The sequence below is a fragment of the Macaca mulatta genome, chromosome 20, assembly GCF_049350105.2.
Source record: "Macaca mulatta isolate MMU2019108-1 chromosome 20, T2T-MMU8v2.0, whole genome shotgun sequence".
NCBI lineage: Eukaryota > Metazoa > Chordata > Mammalia > Primates > Cercopithecidae > Macaca > Macaca mulatta.
In genome coordinates this window covers 51,189,060-51,210,944 of record NC_133425.1, presented here as the reverse complement: position 1 = coordinate 51,210,944, position 21,885 = coordinate 51,189,060, and the positions used below count along the sequence as shown (strand labels likewise).

Below are 21,885 nucleotides of genomic sequence, written 5' to 3'. Positions count from 1 at the left end.
CAGGGTTAGTATAGGCATTTGAGATTTTGAGCCTGTTGCTGTGTTGTTAGCTGGTTATTACGTAGACTTGGTTGTTTAGTTGCTTTATAGTACCTGTGGGCTATATTCTTGGTGTGATTTTGTGGTAACCAGTATTGTTCTTTTGATTCCATGTTTATCACTGCCTTAATGACCTCTTGTAAGGCTGGTTTAGTTGAAACAATGTCCCTCAGCATTTGCTTGTCTGAGAGGATTTTGTTTCTCCTTCACTTATGAAGCTTAGTTTGGAGGAATATAAATTCTTGGTTGGTATTTCTTTTCTTTAAGGACACTAAAAATAGGCCCCCAATCTCTTCTGGGGTGTAAGATGTCTGCTGATAGGTCTGCTGCTAGCCTGATGGGGTTCTCTCTGTATGTTACTTGACCCTTCTCTCTAGTTGCCTTTAAGATTTTTTCTTTTGTGTTGAAGTTGATGAATCTGATGACTATGCTCCTTGAGGATGGTCATCTTGTATAGCATCTACCTGGGGTTCTCTGTGTTTCCTGAATTTGCATGTTAACCTCTCTAGCGAGATTGGAGAAATTTTCGTGGACTCTAACCCCGCATATATTTTGCAAGGTTGCTTATTCTCTTTTTTTTCTCTCAGGAATGCCAATGAGTTGTAGATTTGGTCTCTACATATTTCTTGGAAGTTTTTTTGTTCATTAATTTTTTTTTTTAATTTTTGTCTGACTGAGTCAATTTGAAGAACTGGTCTTTGTGCTGTGAGATTCTTTCCTCATCTTGGTCTATTCTGCTGATAATACTTCTAATTATATTATAGAATTATTGTAGTGAATTTTTTTAGCTCTGGAAGTTCAGTTTGGTTCTTTCTTAAAATGGCTATTTTGTCTTTCAGGTCTTGGATTGTTTTACTGGATTTCTTGGGTTAGGTTCCAACTTTCTCCTGAATCTTGATGAGCTTTCTTGCCATCTGCATTCTGAGTTCTATGCCTGTCATTTCAGTCTGGTTAAGAGTCATTTCTGGAAAGCTAGTGAACTCATCTGGAGGTAAGGGGATGCTGTGGCTTTCTGAATTGCCAGAGTTCTTGCACCGATTCTTTCTCATCTGGGAGGGCTTATGTTCCTTTTACTGTGGTGTAAGTTGAGTATTGTCAGTTGGCTTCTGGGTGTTTTCAGAAGGTCAAGGTTCTGTTCAGGGTCTTTATTTGTGGTTAAGTTCATGCCCTTGGTTTCACAGGAGGGCATGATAGCAAAATATTTTTGATGTGATAGTTTAGGCTATGATCTACTAGATCTTAAAAGATACAGAGTGGCTTAAGGGTAATGGGCAGTAGATAGACTCTTAGCAGTGTGTCTCCTCTGTATTTCCTTTCATTTGCAGCCAGACTCTGCTTTGCAGTGGAGGAGAGGTAACCCCCTCACCAGGTTTGCTCCTGGGCCTTGGAGGAGGCCCCTCCTATCACTGGTGCTGTGCCCATGATTCTTTTGTTGGATGTTCCAGACTGCAGGGGTCCTTGGCTGAGGCCAGGACCCAAATATGCATTTCTTAAGATGTCACAGTCCATCCTTTTGGGTCACTCTAGCCAGAGACCCTTTACAGCAAACAATATAGAACTCAAAAAAATACTGGCACATTACTAGAATCCCATTCTATCATTAATAATTAGTCTCACTCCATCACTATATTGTATGAAAATGTCTCCCAGGGAGAGACCACTTGGGTTGGTAGACTTATTGGAGAGATCTTGTTGGGTTCCAAAAGCAAGACTGGACTCTACAAAAATACAGTTTTAGCCTTTTAGGCATCTGTATAATTGAGCTAAGAGACAATATCATCACTTGCTCTGAGCCTCTTTTGAGGTGTTAGTATATATTGGATTTCCCTCATTACACAACCCATTTATTCATTCCTTTGCCGTCAGCTACTCTTCCTCCTTCTCCCCATTTTTACCTAAACTTTCCAACTTTTGGAAGGTACATTAGTTTTGACCACTGTGCTAGTCCAGATTGCAGGCAACAATGCTAGTCTAGCAAGTGCCTCCCCCTTAGTCCACTCCCATTCAGATAGGGTGAAGTTACACAGGTGCAGAACTAGTGAGGTATTTCTACCACCTGGTAAAATATAAATGCATTTACTATGAACCCCAATTTTTACAGATGGGATCAGAGCACAACCCACCCCATCAGGCCCTTAGGAATTCATGCTTTTTTTGTAGTTGGAATCAGCCCTGATCCTATAACCACTGCATCAGGTAGGAAAAAGAAAAAAAAAGTTGATATAGTGTGAAGAAGATAAAAAATTTATAGTCATTATATCAGCATATTCTTTCCCTACTAAGAATTGCATAGTCACACCAGCATTCTCCCCATCTCCTCCTTCCCAGATTCACCAGGAAATCAGAGGAATCTATCTGGTGGGGGCACTCCTTCATCCCCTCCTGCTGAGTGTGAGCACACACTTGTGAAGGTGTGCAAATCAGCCCTTCATGCCTTGATCTCCTTCCATTTCAGACAACCAATGTTTTAGTTGTCTGTTCCAGTTTTCTATCAAACTATTATTCTGAGGAGGAGATCTGTCTGCCCACTGTTGGACATTATAGGCTATATTGTGTATTTCTTGGTCTGAGGAAATGTGACTCGGCCATCCAAATTGGTGCAATATCTTCTATTCCAGTTCTTTTATGGCATTCTGAGTATTTGCATCTTCCACCAGGTAAGCAAAGCCCAGTCCAGAGACAGCGTCTATTCTGGTCAAGACCCATTTGTAGCTCCCCGACCCCAGGGCTACCACCATCAGTCTCACTTGCCAGCTAAGTTCAGGGCCTTCCCACCAAAGTCTGCCACATAGCCCTCTGGAATGTCTGCGTCTTGTTGGTAAACAGAGCAGTTCTTATTAGCATTTTGTGCCTCAGAGAATGCAAAAGGAATATGCCTAGATTCATTCCAGCTGCATTGCTGCCCTACCCCAGCGTCCGTTCATTTCACAGAGCCAGGTGACCACCTTAAGCAAGCACACAGGGACGTCTATTTACCAATTCCAATTACCTTTGAAATCTGGAAAGGGATTCTTCTGAAGGGCATTGACATGTCCTACTTTAATGAACCTGTCAAATTCTCATAGGACCATGCCCCATATGACCATCCTTTTACTAGGCCAGGTTTCCATTGCCCTCTGGCCTGAGTGTGTGGCCAGGCCACTGGCCCCAACGTAGGGGCTTTTCACACTGTTCAATTCTTCCATCATGCCATCATGCTAGGTAAACAGCATGCAATTCAACCCACTGAGCTGATTTGGTTTTGCCTTCTTCAAACAAAGTGGTGGCCTTCCAAACAGGATGTTTGTTCACCTTGGAATTGCTGTCCACAGAACAAAAAGCTCTTAGTGCTCAGTTAAGAATGGTTTATAGGGCACTGTACAACTAATATAACTCAGAAGGTCCTCACACAGTTCTGGAATCAGTCCTAGGGTGAAAGAGGCTCTCTGTTTGTGAGTGCCTCCTCCTTGCACTCCCAGATAGCATGATCCTGTATAAACCATTTCCATTGAATTCTATTTCCACTGAACTCATTTTAATGGAATACTTCTGAACACTACCTTCCCCCTAACCCCAGTAGATTGTTTCTCTGACATCACCCAAGATATCATGGGTATTTCAGAATTTAAGATCATTTTATGTTCTTCAGCCACTGAGGTAGCTTTAGTTAATGTCCAATCACGAGGTAATAAGTGACCCTCAAGTGGAAATTCTCTAATTCGAAGTCCCAGTGTTCATCACTGGGAGGCACTCACAGGCTTTTGCCATAAGTCCTGGTTTATGTTATCCCCACCCCACCCCCTCCAGGGCTATCACACTGAGAATTTGTTCGTACCAGTGTTCCAGCTTCTAATCTACACTGTCTGGGCTCAGACAATCTTACTGGTTCCCGTTTATCATGTTCAATTCATATTGCTTGGAGGTTGGATATATATGCCTTCTGTTTTACAGTGCTAGGTAGGGGAAACATTCCCCAGTCAGATACAACATCTATTCCCATAATACAATCACGTAAAGGAGATGCAAGCACTTCACATAAAGCCTGCCCAAACATATTAGTTTTCATTCAAATGTTCACCTTAATTCCCTCAACTCTTACATTCCTAACTGTAGTCTCCATTAGGACTTCATCAACAGATTTCAGTTTTATAATACTAGGTAGGAGAAGTGTTCTCCAGCCAGACAATACCCCTTCCCACAAAACACTCAGGCAGGCCAGGCACAGTGGCTCAGGCCTGTAATCCCAGCACTTTAGGAGGCCCAGACGGGCGGATCACGAGGTCAGGAGATTGAGACCATCCTGGCTAACACGGTGAAACCCCGTCTCTACTAAAAATACAAAAAATTAGCCGGGCGTGGCGGCGGGCACCTGTAGTCCCAGCTACTCTGGAGGCTGAGGCAGAAGAATGGCATGAACCCAGGAGGCAGAGATTGCAGTGAGTCGAGATCACGCCACTGCACTCCAGCCTGGGTGACAGAGCGAGACTTGTCTCAAACAAAACAAAACAGAACAAAACAAAAACAAACAAACAAAGAAAGTACTCAGGCAAAGGAGACACTGCTTCCTTACATAAAGCCTGTTCAAATAATCCAATTTTCATAATCCTATCAGCCTTTACAATTGTATATTCTGTAAATCTAACCAGAGCCCATGTCGGGGCTTCACCACAGCACGTGTGGGCTTTGGTATCAAGGAGCGCTGGAGTTTTTCTTCTCCAACTCCTGACCATTTCACCCACTCTTGTGCACAAAGCTTGGGTTTCCAACAAGATGTTTAGCAAAGGGACCTTGGCCCTTTTGTCAGTTGATTAACCTCCCTAATCATAGCCCCCTGCAATTTTTGGTCAAGTGTCTCATTGTAATCTTTCCTTTCTGGCTTTTAGGGTAAATAGATCAGACTTCTTTGGGGGCCTTTTATGTTGGGGTACCTTTGGCCTGCCCAACCTTTTGTAGTGTTTTATTAAAACCTTTGTTTTAGGAACATAAAGTCAAACAAAGCTTGTTCTCACTCATAGTGAGAAGCTTTAAAAGTTGATCTCATAGAAGAAAAAACTAGAACAGAGGATGCTAGAGGCTGGGAAGGGTAGGGAAAGGCAAAGACAGTGAGAAATTTGTTAAGGGAGACAAGATAAAATTACAGTTAAATAAGATGAATACATTCTAATGTTCTACAGCACTTTAGGATGACTATAGTTAACAATAATGTACTATGCAGTTCCAAATAGCTAGAAGGAGAATATTGAATATTCCCAACACAGAGAAATATTAAATGTTTGAGATGATAGCTCTCTTAATTAACCTGATCTGATCACTGTACCTTATGTGTAGTGAAACTTCACTACATGCCCCCATAAATGTGTACAATTATTAGGTTGATGCAAAAGTAATTGTGGTTTTGGATTGTGAATTTTAAATTATTATAACTAGGCTCAAACACATCTTTATTAATCAAAATAAAAACCATTACAATTAATACATTTTTTCCAATGAGAAATATGTTTGTTTATTCCTGTAGCATAAAAATCGATGCTTCGGGATTCGATGAACTCTTGGAAAGCATTTTCTGCATCCTGCTGGTTGTGAAAGCATTTTCTCTGCAAAAAGTTGTCAAGATCCTTGAAGAAATGGTAGTCAGTTGGCTAGAGGTCAGGTAAATTTGGCGGATGAGGCAAAACTTCATAGCCCAATTAGTTCAACCTTTGAAGTGTTGGTTGTGCGACATGCAGTTTGTTGTTGTCGTGGAGAATTGGGCCCTTTCTGTTGACCAAGACTGGTTGCAGGAGTTGCAGTTTTCAGTGCATCTCATCAATTTGCTGAGCATACTTCTCAGATGTAATGGTTTCACCAGGATTCAGAAAACTGTAGTGGATCAGACTGACAGCAGACCACCAAACAGTGACGTGACCTTTTTTTTTTTCTTTTTTGGTGCAAGTTTCCTAGCCAAGGAAAGCTGTGACAGATGGCACCTGGAAAATCGGATCACTACCACCCTAATACTGTGCTTTTCCAATGGTCTTAGCAAATGGCACACCAGGAGATTATATCCTGAGCATGGCTTAGAGGGTCCCAAGTCCACGGAACCTTGCTCATTGCTAGCACAGCAGCCTGAAATCAAACTGCAAGGTGGCAGCGAGGTTGGGGGAGGGGCGCCCACCATTGTTGAGGATTGAGTAGGTAAACAAAGCAGCAGGGAAGCTGGAACGGGGTGGAGCCCACCACAGCTGAAGGAAACCTGCCTGCCTGCCTCTGTAGACTCCACCTCTAGGGGCAAGGCATAGCTGAACAAAAGGCAGCAGAAACCTCTGCAGAGTTAAATGTCCCTGTCTGACAGCTTTGAAGAGAGTAGTGGTTCTCCCAGCATGGAGTGTGAGATCTGAGAATGGGCAGACTGCTTCCTCAAGTGGGTCCCTGACCCCTGAGTAGCCTAACTGGGAGGCACCCCCCAGTAGGGGCAGACTGACACCTCACACAGCCGGGTACCCCTCTGAGACAAAGCTTTCAGAGGAATGATCAGGCAGCAACTTTTGCTGTTCAGCAATATTTGCTGTTCTGCAGCCTCCACTGCTGATACCCAGGCAAACAGGGTCTGGAGTGGACCTCCAGCAAACTCCAACAGACCTGCAGCTGAGGGTCCTGATTGTTAGAAGGGAAACTAACAAACAGAAAGGACATCCACACAAAAACCCCTTGTGTACGTCACCATCATCAAAAACCAAAGGTAGATAAAACCACAAAGATGGGGAAAAAAACAGAGCAGAAAAGCTGAAAATTCTAAAAATCAGAGCACCTCTCCCCCTCCGAAGGAATGCAGGTCCTCACCAGCAACAGAACAAAGCTGGTCGGAGAATGACTTTGATGAGCTGAGAGAAGAAGGCTTCAGACGATCAAACTTCTCTGAGCTAAAGGAGGAAGTTCAAACCCATTGCAAAGAAGCTAAAAACCTTGAAAAAAGATTAGACAAATGTTTAACTACAATAACCAGTGTACAGAAGCCCTTAAATGACCTGATGGAACTGAAAACCATGGCATGAGAACTATGTGACAAATGCAGAAGCTTCAGTTGCCGATTCAATCACCTGGGAGAAAGGGTGTCAGTGATTGAAGATCAAATGAATGAAATGAAGTGAGAAGAGAAGTATAGAGAAAAAAGAGTAAAAAGAAATGAACAAAGCCTCCAAGAAGTACGGGACTATGTGAAAAAACCAAATCCATGTCTGATTGTTATACCTAAAAGTGACAGGGAGAATGGAACCAAGATGTAAAACACTCTTCAGGATAATATACAAGAGAACTTCCCCAACCTAGCAAGGCAGGACAACATTCAAATTCAGGAAATACAGAGAATGCCAGAAAGATACTCCTCAAGAAGAGCAACTCCAAGACACATAGTTGTCAGATTCACCAAAGTTGAAATGAAAGAAAAAAATGTTAAGGGCAGTCGGAGAGAAAGGTCGGGTTACCCACAAAGGGAAGCCCATCAGAATAACAGTGGATCTCTTGGCAGAAACTCTACAAGCCAGAAGAGAGTGGGGGCCAATATTTAACATTCTTAAAGAAAAGAATTTTCAACCCAGAATTTCATATCCAGCCAAACTAAACTTAACAAATGAAGAAGAAATAAAATCCTTTACAGACAAGCAAATGCTGAGAGATTTTGTCACCACCAGGCCTGCCTTACAAGAGCTCCTGAAGGAAGCACTAAACATGGAAAGGAACAACCGGTACCAGCCACTGCAAAAACATGCCAAATTGTAAAGACCATCGATGCTAGGAAGAAACTGCATCAACTAATGAGCAAAATAACCAGCTAATATCATAATGACAGGATCTAGTTCACACATAACAATATCAACCTTAAATGTAAATGGGTTAACTGCACCAATTAAAAGACACAGACTTGCAAATTGGATAAAGAGTCAAGACCCATCAGTGTGCTGTATTCAGGAGACCCATCTCACGTGCTGAGACACATATAGGCTCCAAATAAAGGGATGGAGGAAGATCTACCAAGCAAATGGAAAACAAAAAAAGTCAGGGATTGCAATCCTAGTCTCTGATAAAACAGACTTCAAACCAACAAAGATCAAAAGAGACAAAGAAGGCCATTACATAATGGTAAAGGGATAAATTCAACAAGAAGAGCTAACTATCCTAAATATATATGCACCCAATACAGGAACACCCAGATTCATAAAGCAAGTCCTTAGAAACCTACAAAGAGACTTAGACTCCCACACAATAATAATGGGAGACTTTAACACCCCACTGTCAACATTAGACAGATCAAGACAGAGAGCAAAAAAGGATATCCAGGAATTGAACTCAGTTCTGCATCAAGTAGACCTAACAGACATCCCCAGAACTCTCCACCCCAAGTCAACAGAATATACATTCTTCTCAGCACCACATCGCACTTATTCCAAAACTGACCACATAGTTGGAAGTAAAGCACTCCTCAGCAAATGTAAAAGAACAGAAATTATAACAAACTGTCTCTCAGACCACAGTGCAATCAAACTAGAACTCAGGATTAAGAAACTCACTCAAAACCACTCAACTACATGGAAACTGAACAACCTGCTCCTGAATGACTACTGGGTACATAACAAAATGAAGGCAGAAATAAAGATGTTCTTTGAAACCAATGAGAACAAAGACACAACATACAAGAATCTCTGGGACACATTTAAAGCAATGTGTAGAGGGAAATTTATAGCACTAAATGCCCACAAGAGAAAGCAGGAAAGATCTAAAATCGACACCCTAATATCACAATTAAAAGAACTGGAGAAACAAGAGCAAACGAATTCAAAAGCTAGCAGAAGGCAAGAAATAACTGAGATCAGAGCAGAACTGAAGGAGTTAGAGACACAAAAGACCATCAAAACAGTGAATCCAGGAGCTGGTTTTTTGAAAAGATCAACAAAATTGATAGACCACTAGCAAGACTAATAAAGAAGAAAGGAGAGAAGAATCAAATAGATGCAATGAAAAATGATAAAAGGGATATCACAACCGATCCTACAGAAATACAAACTACCATCAGAGAATACTATAAACACCTCTACACAAATATCCAGAAGAAATGGATACATTCCTGGACACATACACCCTCCCAAGACAAAACCAGGAAGAAGTTGAATCCCTGAATAGACCAATAACAGGCTCTGAAATTGAGGCAATAATTAATAATAGCCTATCAACCAAAAAAAGTCCAGTACCAGATGGATTCCCAGCTGAATTCTACCAGAGATACAAGGAGGAGCTGGTACCATTCCTTCTGAAACTATTCCAATCAATAGAAAAAGAGGGAATCCTCCCTAACTCATTTTATGAGGCCAGCATCATCCTGATACCAAAGCCTGGCAGAGACACAACAAAAAAAGAGAATTTCAGACCAATATCCCTGATGAACATCGATGCGAAAATCCTCAATAAAATACTGGCAAACCGAATCCAGCAGCAGTCAAAAAGCTTATCCATCATGATCAAGTTGGCTTCATCCCTGGAATGCAAGGCTGGTTTGACATATGCAAATCAATAAATGTAATCCATCACATAAACAGAACCAAAGACAAAAATCACATGATTATCTCAATAGATGCAGAAAAGGGCTTAGACAAAATTCAACAGCCCTTCATGCTAAAAACTCTCAATAAATTCGGTATTGATGGGACATATCTCAAAATAATAAGAGCTATTTATGACAAACCCACAGTCAATATCATACTGAATGGGCAAAAACTGGAAGCATTCCATTCGAAAACTGGCACAAGACAGGGATGCCCTTTCTCACCACTCCTATTCAACATAGTGTTGGAAGTTCTGGCCAGGGCAATCAGGCAGGAGAAAGAAATAAAGGGTATTCAATTAGGAAAAGAGGAAGTCAAATTGTCCCTGTTTGCAGATGACATGATTGTATATTTAGAAAAACCCCTGTCTTAGCCCAAAATATCCTTAAGCTGATAAGCAACTTCAGCAAAGTCTCAGGATACAAAATCAATGTGCAAAAATCACAAGCACTCCTATACACCAATAACAGACAAAGAGCCAAATCATGAGTGAACTCCCATTCACAATTGCTTCAAAGAGAATAAAATACCTAGGAATCCAACTTACAAGGGATGTGAAGGGCTTCTTCATTGAGAACTACAAACCACTGTTCAACGAAATAAAAGAGGACACAAACAAATGGAAAAACATTCCATGCTCAAGGATAGGAAGAATCAATACCGTGAAAATGGCCATACTGCCCAAGGTAATTTAGAGATTCAATGCCATCCCCATCAAGCTACCAATGACTTTCTTCACGGAATTGGAAAACTACTTTAAAGTTCATATGGAACCAAAAAAGAGCCTGCATTGCCAAGACAATCCTAAGCAAAAAGAACAAAGCTGGAGGCACCATGCTACCTGACTTCAATCTATACTACAAGGCTACAGAAACCAAAACAGCATGGTACTGGTACCGAAACAGAGATATAGACCAATGGAACAGAACAAAGACCTCAGAAATAATACCACACATCTACAAACATCTTATCTGTGACAAACCTGATGAAAACAAGAAATGGAGAAAGGATTCTCTATTTAATAAATGGTCCTGGAAAAACTGGCTAGCCATATGTAGAAAGCTGAAACTGGATCCTTTCCTTACACCTTATACAAAAATTAATTCAAGATGAATTAAAGACTTAAATGTCAGACCTAAAACCATAAAAACCCTAGAAGAAAATCTAGGCAATACCATTCAGGACATAGGCATGGGCAAGGACTTCATGTCAAAAACACCAAAAGCAATGGCAACAAAAGCCAAAATTGACAAATGGGATCTAATTAAACTAAAGAGCTTCTGCACAGCAGAAGAAACTACCACATAGTGAACAGGCAGCCTACAGAATGGGAGAAAATTTTTGCAATCTACCCATCTGACAAAAGGCTAATATCCAGAATCTACAAAGAACTTAAACAAGTTTACAAGAAAAAAACAAACAACCCCATCAAAAAGTAGGCAAAGGATATAAACAGACACTTCTCAAAAGAAGACATTTATGCAGTCAACAGACACATGAAAAGATGCTCATCATCACTGGCCGTCAGAGAAATGCAAATCAAAACCACAATGAGATACCATCTCACACCAGTTAGAATGGAGATCATTAAAACGTCAGGAAACAACAGGTGCTGGAGAGGATGTGGAGAAATAGGAACACTTTTATACTGTTGGTGGTACTGTAAACTAGTTAAACCATTGTGGAAGGCAGTGTGGAGATTCCCAAAGGATCTAGAAATACAAATACCATTTGACCCAGCCATCCCATTACTGGGTATATACCCAAGGGATTATAAATCATTCTGCTATAAAGACACATGCACACGTATGTTTATTGCGGCACTATTCACAATAGCAAAGACTTGGAACCAACCCAGATGTCCATCAATGATAGACTAAATTAAGAAAATGTGGCACATATACACCATTGAATACTATGCAGCCATAAAAAGGGTGTGTTCATGTCCTTTGTAGGGACAGGGATGAAACTGGAAACCGTCATTCTGAGCACACTATCGCAAGAATTAAAAAAGCAAACACTGCATGTTCTCACTCATAGGTAGGAATTGAACAATAAGAACACTTGGACACAGGGTGGGGAACATCAGACACCGGAGACTGTGGTGGGGTGGGGGGAAAGGGGAAGTTTAGCATTGGGAGATATACCTAATGTAAATGATGAGTTAATGAGTGCAGCACACCAACGTGGCTCATGTATACATATGTAACAAACCCGCACACTGTGCACATATACCTTAGAAATTAAAGTATAATAAAAATACATAAGTAAATAAATAGTTTTAAAAAGTTAAATTTGAACTTAAAAATATAAACTAAAATCTTTGTTTTAAACCCACCCTTTGCCTCCCACCTGGGCTGGTGTAAGACTCCTAATTGGTCTCTCTATCACTACTCTCCCTGCTATAGAGGCAGACTGAGCCATCTGAATGGCCACATTTGTGTTTACCTCTCTATGTATCAGCCTTTGCATGTGGTTTTAAAATAATATATGGCAGACATGATGGTGTGCCAGTTCTCAGCCAAGGCCATCAAAGGCCTTACAGGTGTCCAATCACTCCCTTGAACCCACATGACTTCCCTGGGGAATGAGACACTGCATGGAAGGAAGACATCCCAGGGGAGACAATATAAGACCAGCCAGTTTCCAACTGACACGCCAGCTACAGACACGTGAGGAAACCCAATCAACATGTGGAACTTGGTCCACATCTGCAGAACTTCCTAGATGGGCGGCAGATTTACAAATTAAATACATGGTTGTCTTTATAAGTTTGGGGGTACTTTGCTACACCACAATCGTTCACTAATGCGCTGTTGGTGGTACCGTAAACTAGTTAAACCCTTGGCTCCTTTTTGCCTTCTGGAAAAAGTTCCACTGCCTTATCTCAGCACAGGATGCCTCTCATATTCTGAATTTTATGCCCCTTTGCTTGGACCCTGCAAATTTCTGCAGATCTTGTACTCTCTGCTACTGATTCATGCCTCTGTGCTGTCACTTTTGCTATTCTTATGACCTGGAATTTCCCTAAGACACAACTCTAGCACCGCCTGCTATGGGGAGCCCTCTCTGATATACGTACATGGGGCTCTGTGCGTGATTTATCTGCTAGGTTATGAGATGCCTTTGTCTCATTCATCTCTATAAACCCAACCATCCCCTTAAGGCCTACATGTGCCAGATCCTCATCTAAGCACCAGGCATACAAATATGAACATGCAGTTATTGCCTCCTGTCTCAAAAGTTACTCATCCTCTGAAAGATCATTTCAATAAACATGGCAAATGTGGTGATGGATAGGTTGGGAAAGGCAGTTTTTAGGGGTTGATATCTTGAGTGATAGACAGGAGTTAACCAGGTTCAGAAAGGTGAGAGAGGGGGAAGAGCCCAAGGCTGAGGCTCAGGGAGACAGGGTGTGCTTGGATTATGTGGAGCTAGTGTAGGGTGATGGTGGAGAGAGGTGGGGTGAGGTGAAGACAGGGAGGTAGAGGACTTGAATTTACCTAGAAGGAAATGAGGAGCCACTAAAGGGCTTTCCATGAGCATGCAATAGGTGCTCAATAAATGTTTCCTTATCAACACATAATCCCCGTTAGACTAAGAGCTCCTCCCGGGCAGGACTATTCCTTCTCTGTTTTCCATTGTCCTTTCCTGGAACATAGTAGGACCATCTATGATTCTGATCAATGAATAAGTGAATGAACAAAACAAAATGGATATTTTCATTCATACAAAACTGCTTTTCACTCCCCTGGTTCCAGAGAGTGTTGAGGATTCAGATGGGCTCTGAGTAAGGGTCTGGGTTCAGCCTCTGCTTAGTAGCAGAACTGTGTGTTGGTGCCACCTGGTGGCCATGGTGCTCATATTATCAGTTAGAAATCTCCCTCCGTTGTTGCTAAGGCACCTGTCAGGCCGGGGAAGGGGAGAGGGAACTTAGAATGGGCAGAAATACTCTGCTCAATGAACATATCTAACCACCAGCTCAGGGGTGCCTCTGCGAATGCCATCCCCAGGTCTGTCTGTCTTCCTCCTGCAAGACCTGAGTCCTGAGTCACCACAACTTGAGCCCAAGGGAGTAACTAATATCAGACCATAGAACATAGATACCCTTATCTGTGGCCTCTCTGTCCAGGGTGCTTTCCACAGGGATGCTCTTGTTCTCAGCAGATGAGGGAACCTGGGTCGAGGAAGCTGCAGAGAGGGAGGCAGTGATCAGTATCTCCTCAATGTCCTTCCCATCCTCTCCCTAAGAGAACCATGATTCTGTTCAGGGCAGCAACATACCCAGCAAAAGTTCTTACTTCTCCAGACTCTCTTATAGTCATGGGTTGCTGTGTTGCACAGATTTGGCCGATGGGGTGTGGGCAGACTGTGGAGGGGTTCCAGGGAAACCACTCTTCTCCAGTGTGACAAGAGATGACTCAACTGTCTTCTGCCTTTACCTTTTCTCTCCCTCCCCCTTCCTCCTACCTGAAATGTGGGCAAGGTGTCTGCAGGTGGCTTCACCATATTTTATCCATGAGGATGAGCACCACATGCTATGGATAGTGGAACAAGAAGCTGGAAGGCATCTGATTTTTTAATTACTTTTTAAAGCAGCTCCAGAGCCATCTGAGGCTTCTGGACACACCCAGGCAGGGTCCCCTGTTGAAGTCCTTCTCTAGGACCAAAGTTACTTCTCCATCTTCTTCCTGCTCAACACCTTCTCCCTGACCCACTGCCTGTTTGTTACAAGAGGATAAGAAAACCCCATTTATGAAGAAACCATAGTTACATTTCTGTAAGATGCAGTCACTTGCATCCTAACATATATGTGCCTCATCTTTTTGCTTTTGGCTAGTGAGCCCAGACTAAACCTGTATCTGGCATAAAGAACCAGAGAGTACAGGATTGGGGTGTTTCTGGAGAAAGCCAGGATAGGTACTTTTCCTAGGAGACAGGGAGCCTCTGTCCAAACTGAACTCCCTCTTACTATGTGATCTAGAGCAAGTTATTTGCTTCCTAGCACATTGTAGGAACTTAAATGTGTGTGTGTGTGTATACGTATATATACATGTGTATACACACACATATACATTTACATATTTTTGTTAAAAATAGGCATATATGTGTATAACACATATATGTGTGTTAAATTATATATATGTGTAAACTTACATATGTATACACATAAGTAAAGATATTTATTTAGTATTATGCATTTGCAATTGAAGAAGGGATGGAAGTAGAGGAGGACTCACGTCCATACCAGCCTGACCGTGTTATGCCATGTGGCCGGGAACCAGGGAAGGGGGCAGATCAATGAATGGTTAAAGACACAGACTGGAGCCAGACTTCCTGGGTTCAAATCCCAGTTCCAACAACTAGTAAGTTATTTCATCTTTTCGTGTCTTAGTTTCCCCCATTTATAAATGAGAATAATCATGCTATCTCATGGAGTCATTAGGAGGGTTCAGTGACTGATATTTGTAAAGCGCTCAGAACAGTAACTGACACAAGGTAAACCAACCTATTTGCTAACTAACGGCAGTGCAGCCAATTGGCCTTGTCCAAGGTGCTGGTGCTCCAAAGCCTTGGAGGGCATGTGTGGCCGGGATTTGGCCTCATCCTCTCAACTGTTTTAATGAAGCCACATACTCTTTGTGCTGTGTTGTCCTTCCAACTCCAAAACTCAAGGACAAGGGCTCCACAAATGTAACTGTGGAGCCCCAGATTCCCTAATCTTGTCTCTGACACTCCCTGGTCTGGCTCTGCAGCTCATTTGACAGGCCAGAGCTGCAACGCTCTCCTTATGTGAGTGGGTATGCCTCGAATGCCGGCCCTACCCTGTCCCTTCTCCCCTTGATAGGAGATTGTTACCACAAAGTGACTGCAGATGTGGGTCAGGGGTTAAAGGCAACTACAAGGGGGCAGTTTGGTTGCCGTGGTACAAGAAAAGAGGTTTAGCAGGGTCCTGGGAATGGCTCGAGGTAGACGGCAGGCAGGTGCCCTGTTGCTGGGCTGACTGTGACCAGGTGCTACTGCTGTGTTAGGCCTGTCTTCTTCTGACTCCGTGTCTGTCCCTCCTGGGCTGGAGTCTGGACTGCAGCCTGGAGCTGCAGGGGTGTGAGGAGTACTCCCCACCTAACAACTATCCTTTGCTGCAGAGATGGTGGCTCTGTGACTCCTGGGAATTCCAGGCTGTGGCCCTTCCTGGGCCTTCTCTGGGGACAGGGTGGTCCTCTCTGATGTACTCCAGCCCAACCCTTACCCTCATGCCCTGCTAGTCTGACCCAACCCAGCCTTCCTCAGCCTGAGGCTGGCAGAGCTGGTAGCTAATAAGCAGGACACCAGGACCCAGACAGTTGCCAGCTCTTTGAGGAGTCTACCTCTGTCTCCTCCCTTTCCAGGTCATAGCCAAGACCAGGGCCAGCCCAGAGTAACATCTACCATGCCACTGGTCTAATGGGGGCTGACAGCCGAGGGCTTACAGGGGAGCTGGGTCCTGCAGGAGGAAAGGTCTGTGGAGCCCGGGATTTCCAGAAGCTTGAACTTCCTGCCCAGGTGGTTGCGTGCACTCAGGCCCAGGGAAAACTGGATTTGGCTACCCAGACCCAAATTCAAGGACATCATCCAAAGGAGGGCACCGTCCTAAGGAGGGGATCCAAGAGGACGAGGAAACAGACACTGATTCGGCTTTGTGAAAACACGGTGGTAGCTGGGTTGCCTTTGAAATGGGCAGAGGTGATGAGAGGAGGAAATAGACATTCATCCTGTAACAGACATGAACCAAATATACAATAAGATAAACGGTGTAACTGGTACTATTCTGAATACTATTAACATTTAATTCTCCCCACGGTCTTATCAGGGGTCACTACTGTCTTTCCCATTTATCAAAGATAAACGGAGGTAAAGGGAAGTTATGTAACTCGCCCAGGGATTCACGCTGTGGAGTGCTGGAACCAGGGGTTGAATCCAGGTACTGCAGCCACAGAGAGTTGCTCTAAGTGTACATCACCTTGTTTCATCTTCCTGAAAACTCCCTTGTGGGAATCTTATTCTCACTCTTCAGAAACAAGAAGGCCTTTGGAAGTTTTACATAACTTGTCCAAGTTTTCACAGCAGTCAGTGGTAAAGCTGAGACTCAAACCCAGGTCTAGTCCAACTTCCGACCCTTCACTCTTTCCACCATACCAAAGGTCTGCAAACCACAGACCTCAGACCAAATCCAACCCACCACCTGATATTTATAAATAAGATTACTTTCATGCTACAATAGCAGTTGAGAAGTTGCGACAGAGACCTTTACAGAAATAGTTTGCCAAGCCCTGCACTAAACTTATAGGATGAACAAAAGGCAGCAACTCTCACCTTTATCTGTCACTGTCTGCCTGACAAAGTAGCCATTTATGTCTTCATATGAATTAGCCCATCAACTTCGTGCAGGCTCCCTGAGTGTATCTCATAGAGTCAGAAGCAGAAAGGACTTTAGAAAATCACCCAATCCAACATTCTAATTTTACAGCTGGGAGAGTCAAGGCTTAGCAATGACTTTTCCAACATGACTCAATCATCACATCAGAGTTGTTGGTCTCAAGTGGGCACTGGGATACCAGAACTTTTCCTGAGCATTGATCCCTAACAGCATTGATCCTTCCAGTCCTGTTTGAGACTGTGTGACAAAGCAATATTCCCAGTCCCCTGCAAGAAGCTCCCATTAGGTGACCAAGTCCTTATAGCTCTGCAGTCTCTTCCCATAGTTCTGTAGTACCCGTCAGGACTTGTCTGGTCCCCACTCTACCCTATTTCCATAGGGCAGCGAATATAATGTGAAGAGCATTGACCCAGGCATGAAGGGGACCTGACTTTGTCCATCGGTAGCTGTGGGACCTTAGGTGGGTCACTTCTCAACTCCAGCCTCAGTTGTCTCACTTGCCTAGTGTGCACGGTGTTCCTGTTGCTGCCTATCTTGCAGGCTCATTGTCAGGGGAAAAAATGAGGTATTTGCTGTGGGATGACTGATATGAAAAGTCAAGCCAGGCCCAGTGACGTGCACCTGTGATCCCAGCTACTCAGGAAGCTGAGGCAGGAGGTTGGCTTGAGACCAGGAGTTTGTGACCAGCCTAGGCAACCTAGCAAGTCACTGTTTCTACCAAAAATAAAATTAGCCAACTGTGGTGGCATGCACTTGTAATCCCATCTACTCAGGAGGCTGAGGTGGGAGGATCACTTTGAGCCCAGGAGGTCAAGACTGCTGTATGCTGTCATCGCACCACTGCACTCCAGCCTGGGTGATAGAGATGCTCCCTCAGAAACAAACAGACAAAAAAACAAAGTCAACATAATGCAGGGTGATTGAGATTCAGAAATAAGGTCTATTGTCATCCTCATTTAGTTTGGGGTGAAGGGCAGAGACCGATGCCATGTGTCATCAGAAGAGAGAGGCCCCAAGGTAATATATACTTGTGGGTTTTAAATATTTGAAAACTTGATGAATGTATGGATCCTCTTTCCTCAAAATTGAGCACAAATTCATTCAAACAAAAGTTTGAATTTAATCTCAGAAGATTCTGAAAAATTTTGAAGCCCATTCGTGAACACTCAGTTCTGACCACTCCCAAGTCGCTGTAGAGAGGAACAAATGGAGCCCTAGAGAGAGACTACATGTATCAGTGCCTTTGGGGAGGAGATAAAAATGGAGCTATCCAATCTCCAGAAGTAGGATGGGGTGCAATTAAATTGGGGAAAATTCAGAAGCCCACCAAGTGCCTAAGGTGAGGCTTATCTGTGTTCCTCTGGCTTCTCCTGCTGTGTTGTCAGTCTAGGGGACAGGGTGGAAGCCTGGGCCACCAGATCCTCCATCACCCCCACAAAAGAGTTGCCTTTTCCCTCTCTGGACCAGCCGCCCTCCCCTCCTCCCACAGGACCACTGCTTACCAGATCTCGTCAGGCACAAGGGAATGCCGGAAGTGCAGCTGCCTTCTGTTTGATTCACTATAATAAAGCCCAACTCCAATTTTGGGTTGAAACAAAATGATCAGAATGATAATAGCCTCTCTGGGATATCTGCCTAACTCTAATTTGTGAGGCCAAACCACTCCTACCCCAGGGTCCTTGCATGAATATATTTGCATCTCCCAGTGCTGCTGTACAAGGCTGGCTTATGACTGTCAAAAAAAAAAAAAAGCAAAAAACAAACAAACCAAAAAACCTAGGCGCTCCAAATGGAAGTGATCTTAGAGGTTGCACAACCCCCCTCCCCCCAATTCCACCTGACATTGCATCCCCAGGAGACATTGCCTGCTATCTGCTTGCATATCTCCAGAGCTGGGATTACCACTTCCAGCAACAGCCCATTCTCTGTTCTGGTCGAATGTTGCAAGTTATCTTCCTGGACTTCCTACCATTGGCACCATTTCAGCACCTGGACCCACCACACACTCTCTGAGAGGCTTTACATATTTGAAGACATTGACTGAACAATTATTTGACAACACCTCTTTTATATTGGTATCACTATCTACTTGCTGGCTTGCATTAAAAATAATTACCTGTAAGTTCACATCTTCCCCAAACAATGACAATACTCAGTTTACATCTTCCCCAGACAAAGACTTAGATCTTCTAAGGGTCTAAATGTGAATGTATCCCTCTCCCCAGAAAAATTCACACATGCACCAAATTGTGTATTTAATTCAATCCAACAGGAGGTTCTGAGTCCCTCGAAACTCAGCCTTAGAAATAAAAACTAAACTGATCTAAACCTGGTATCACTTGGTGAGCTCTTTTTATTTAAAAATACATGTTAATCTCAAAGCTAAGATTACAGATTTAACCCCTTCCAATCTCCTTTTCCATAGGTTATAAAAAGAGTTATTTGATGAAAAGATGGGTCACTATGACCAGATGCTCTTCTTTACTAGTAGGAAGTTGATCATAGACTCACCCACCTCCCTTACACAATTTGTAGCATTCCACCTTCATGGAAGAAAGCATTCAGAACTCTACTACCAGATACACAGCCCAGGAAATATTCTTTATTATTCTGGACACTTACATTTCCATGAAGAGAACAACTTTTAAAATAAATCCAAATCAGACACAGAAATCTGCATGACATTGGAACAGTCCATGACACAGAGAGGACACAATTGAAACAGTCTTTATTTACACAGAAGCAGAGAGACAGAGGGATGAGGGCAGGCACCCCAAAGTGACTTCACATTCACCAATGTTTCAGTGGCTTCTGAGACCACAGCAGAGCTGTGGATCCTGGGACTCACAGGGTATGACAATGTGTTACCCTCCAATGCCTCAAAACAGAAGGGTTGGATTAAAAACAAATACCAAGTGTTTCTGGCATCAGCTGAAAAATATCTGAGAAAGAGAAACTATTGAATGTCCAGAAAAATCAAAGTTCTGGAGGCTAGAAATCTGACATTTCTCTGATAGAGAGATCATTGGTCACCGGTTCAGTTTGGAAAATTCTTACGGTTAAGTGATGTGCGTCCTTCATTGTAAATTTAACAGGAGAGCATCATTATGAGACATGCAGGGCTTTCTTTAATGGAATGGGGACTTTCATGATCTGATATAACCCCTGATTTTAAAGACAGAGAATCTTGAAGCCCCAAAAGATGAAGCCACTATCCCCAGGCCACTCAACTAGTCAGCTGCAGACCCAAGTCTGTAAAACTCTATGCTGTGCTTTTTCCACTGCACCACACACCTTCTCTGTTTTTCTCTCTTCTGTGGCTTTCGAAGGAAATAAACAAATGAAGTGAGTTCAATGGGCTTCTTTACTAAGAAACGATTTCTTTGGTAAGAATGTTTCAGTCTCACATTAGCAAGGCTGGAAAACAGATCATATAGCAGGAACTGGCTCCCATCTCAGTGGTAACTCCCTTTGAGAATTAAGGCAGCTTCAGGGATTTCTGTTCAGCAGGATATCTGGCAAGAGTTGGTAGCTCTCCTTCTCCCTTGTCTCGTTTTCATCTAGAATGAAGGCTAAAAGGTGGGTGCTAAATAACTAGACATTGAGTAGATGTAAATGTGATGTTCTCAAACTAATATTTTACATTTCATGAAAAACAATAATTCTTTAAAAACCTGACAAAATATCAAAAGTGTCAAGTGTCATATACAGTACACAGCACCCTTGTCCCGGGTGACTTCTGCTATTAAAAACAAGCTGCACAAAGGAAGTCAAAGATGACTTAACATAAAGCACATACTCTCTCTCCATTACACGTGGGTGGAAAGGTAAACCCAAATGGTCTCCGAGCACCTCCCCGAGAACTTCCAAGGGCTTTCTGGGTACCCCCATGCTCCCAGGGGACCCAGGCTTGGAGCCAAGTTCCCACCCCAGATTCAGAAGCCAACTTCCGCCACAAGGCAGAACCACTGCGCTGGTTTGGTGTTGGTTCCGCTAGCACCACATCCCCGATTCATGCCGGGACAAATGTCTGGAGGCAGAAGGGGCCACATGCAGATGGCAAAGAGGAAATGGCAGGCTGTCTCGGAAGCGTGCCCCTGCTCTAATGCACAAGGCTTTTGCTCTCATTTCAGACAAGAAGACTCAGCTTTTCACATCCAACTGTTCCAAAGAGTGATTATTGTCATCAAAAGAGAGCAGCTAAATAATTTCCTCTCTGGAAACCAGCTAGAGGAAAATAAATGGCATTCTCTCCCCCCTTCCCAACCTCCAACACATTGTTCTTTTGCTAAGAAATTTTCCTTTGCCGTTTGAATGAGTTTTTACAAATGACAGCCCTGGGTTGGGTGAACCATATTGTGCAGGGAATTTCAAAATAATATGGGCTGAGAGTCAGGGGATGTGAACTGAAGGTCCAACTTGATCTCTTAGTTGCTAAGAAACCTTGAGCAAGAGTGACTAAAATTCTGGGTCTTGGTTTTTTCACCTGGGAAATGGGGAGACAGAAGCTATAGCCCTGCAGTCCTCACTGGGCAGATGGCAGGTAATGTGCATAAAAGTGCTTTAGTACAAAAAAAAAAAAAAAAAAAGGAAAAGAAAAATGGTAACACCTAGGAAGAAGTTACCTTTTATGGGAGGATTCAAAGTCACTAATGGGATGCAGACCCCGACCTGATTGTTCTCCTCCATTCTTCAGCCTCACTGTTCACAGGGCTCCAAGACACCTGCCACCTGGGCTGTCTCAGGCATTCTGCTGACCTTTTTATATGGAAAGATTCAAAGTCTCCCCATTTTCCCTCTTTTCTCCAGAGAATGACCTGAGGACCCTGACCCAGCAAGGAAACCTCAGAACCCTGGGAGACAAAACCATCTTCCTGC

General features: G+C 43.2%; 1 protein-coding gene across 1 annotated transcript in view; it reads right to left on the bottom strand.

The window, feature by feature from the left end:
• The window catches only part of LOC707292 (liver carboxylesterase 1-like), a 58,198-nt gene extending 39,617 nt beyond the window's left edge, over positions 1-18,581 (bottom strand). The window contains exon 1 of the mRNA XM_077986057.1: positions 18,510-18,581. The gene's annotated coding sequence lies outside the window, so the exon portion shown is untranslated. The remainder of the gene's footprint in view (positions 1-18,509) is intronic.
• Positions 18,582-21,885: the final 3,304 nt, after the last annotated feature.